Source organism: Gossypium raimondii, chromosome 8 (assembly GCF_025698545.1).
Source record: "Gossypium raimondii isolate GPD5lz chromosome 8, ASM2569854v1, whole genome shotgun sequence".
NCBI lineage: Eukaryota > Viridiplantae > Streptophyta > Magnoliopsida > Malvales > Malvaceae > Gossypium > Gossypium raimondii.
In genome coordinates this window covers 22,283,059-22,285,534 of record NC_068572.1, presented here as the reverse complement: position 1 = coordinate 22,285,534, position 2,476 = coordinate 22,283,059, and the positions used below count along the sequence as shown (strand labels likewise).

At 37.2% G+C, this 2,476-nt stretch overlaps 1 non-coding gene across 1 annotated transcript; it reads right to left on the bottom strand.

The window, feature by feature from the left end:
* Positions 1-107, bottom strand: LOC128032189 (small nucleolar RNA R71). The gene has a single exon (XR_008188317.1). It is a non-coding gene; the product is annotated as a small nucleolar RNA R71 (small nucleolar RNA).
* Positions 108-2,476: the final 2,369 nt, after the last annotated feature.

Genomic DNA, 2,476 nt, shown 5'->3' with positions numbered 1-2,476 from the left:
CAACTAAGGAGAGAGATCACAATGTTCAAACAATTAGAAGAAGAGAGCTTTCACAAAGCTTAGGAGCATTTCAAGACTCTAATACAAATATGCCCACATCATGGATTACCTATAACACCCCTAACCCGTATCCATCGCCAGGATAGGGTTACGGAGCATTACCGTAAAAATGTAACTTTAAAACATACATATCAAATCTCAACATAAACATGATATAAATCATTCAAATACATGCATATAATCCCTTAATCAAGCCTTCAAGGCCCTAGAAAAACTTTAGAAACGATTCGAGACTAAATCCAAAACATTTGGAACATTTAAGAAAAAGTTGGAAAATTGAACTGCAGGGGTCACAAGGCCGTGTGGCCAGGTCGTATGACTCAAACGACTAAGACATATGCCTGTGTAACTCTCGAAATAGCCTCACACTCCCGTGTGCCAGGCCGTGTAACTGCCTAACTTGAATGCTTTGAAACCTACAAGGGACATACGGCCGTGTCACATCGCCCATGTCTCAAGTCTTGTGGACATGAAATTGGCCAAATTCAAGTCATTTCCATCACCAACCCAAACATGTACCTACAAGCCTTTTGTGCCCAAATTCAAGGCATTAAAAACATACAAATTCATGCATAAAAAAACCAATTCAATAGACCATAATTCCATCCAACCAATATGCCAACAAGGCACCTCAAATGCATTCAACCAAATCTTACCTAAACATGGAAACATTACCACATTTCATACCTACACACTAAGATCAATACCATTTCTAAACCTACCCTATCTTGACCACATGAAATCTATTCCATCACATACTATATTAGCCATTAAACATGCATTAAAACTTATCCGTATAAACATATACCATCAAGGCATCAAAATTACTAAAAGTACATCAACCAAAATGACATATACATGCCAAACTATCAACCAACATTCAACTATACATCAAACATAAGTCCACCTATACATGCCATTATAACCTTGGCCAAAACATCAAAAACTACCGATATAATCACTAGATAGTATGATAGATCTCCGACGAGCTTCCAAACCGATTGATAGAGGGTTGCGCGTGGACCAAGATTGAGTTGCCAAGTCACGAGAAACTCTTACGAAGGCTCTAAACGAACCAGATCTGAAAACAAACAGCAATTAAGATTAAAGTAACCAAAACTAAAATCAAATCCCCAAAAACAACTAAGAACAGCCAAGAAGTAAAGAACTTAAGAATAAATGGTTTTCGGAATGCAAGAACGCAAAAATCGATCTCCAAGATTGATTCCCCAACCAGCCGAATCCAATTGAACTCCCAAGATGGTTTCCCCCAAATTACAGCAATCAAATGCACCCAAGAAGACTAAAGATGAATCGGCAAGAACCCTAGAAATTAGGGAATTTTGAATCGATTATGTGCTGCCAACAAGAGATTGATTAAACGAAGAGTTCTTGGAGTTTAAACAAATCTGAAACGCGACAAAGAACAGCAAAGAGATTAGATCAAGATTCAGCACAATCAGAAACAAATAAAAGAACTTGAACAGTAAGAATTAAATTAAAGTCCTAAGGATCCTTGAATTCCCGAAAGACTTCACAAATCCCTTCAAACGGCTCTAATCTCCCCTCTAAAGAATATCGATGGCAAGAAGAAGGTTGAAGATGGCTCCCACAATCAAAAGATTGTTAAAACAACTTCTTGTTAAAACAACTTCTAAAGAAAACTCAAGAGAGAATGCTTGGAGAAAAACCTCAAAGAAAATTCTACACTTAACAAATCTGAAATTTTAATGTAATTGTAATGTGTATACAAGGGGTGGCCGGCCATCACTTATATAGGCCTCAAACTAATCCTAACCTTATTAGAAAACTTAAAAATTAACCCTAAATAATAAAAATAATAAAAGAATTTTGGCCTAACACTTAAATGGGCTGTTTTGGGTCGAATTTAACATGTAATATCTCTAGAGCCTAAAAATTTAAATTAACAACTAAAATGTTTGCAAATTGGGCCCTTTGACATTTTTGCCTGATTTTCAACTAAGTATGTATGGATTTCTTGATTGGGCTGGGAATTTGCTTATTGGGCCTCGCCTTCAAGAATTTGGGCTTGTGATCCATCTTTACCGAAATTGGGTCGTTGATGCTCGTAACGGAGATCCAATGCTTTTTGGCAGCAAGATTCGGTTTCTTGGACCAAGATTTCCAAGATTTGAAATCTTGATTTTCTTGATTCTTGAAATCGCTCCAAACAGCAAAATTGGACCAAGATTCAGTTTCTTGTTCTTTCGTGTATGCATCTAAGGCCTTGCTAACAAACTCTTGAATGGTCCCATTTAGTTTGGAATGCATTTGTCGGGCCTTTGATCTCGTTATTGGGCCTTGTGGTAATTTGAGCCCATCACGTTCTTGAACTTGGATTGGGCCTTTGTGACTCATATCACCGATCATGCTTTCAATAATCTGAAAAGTAAAG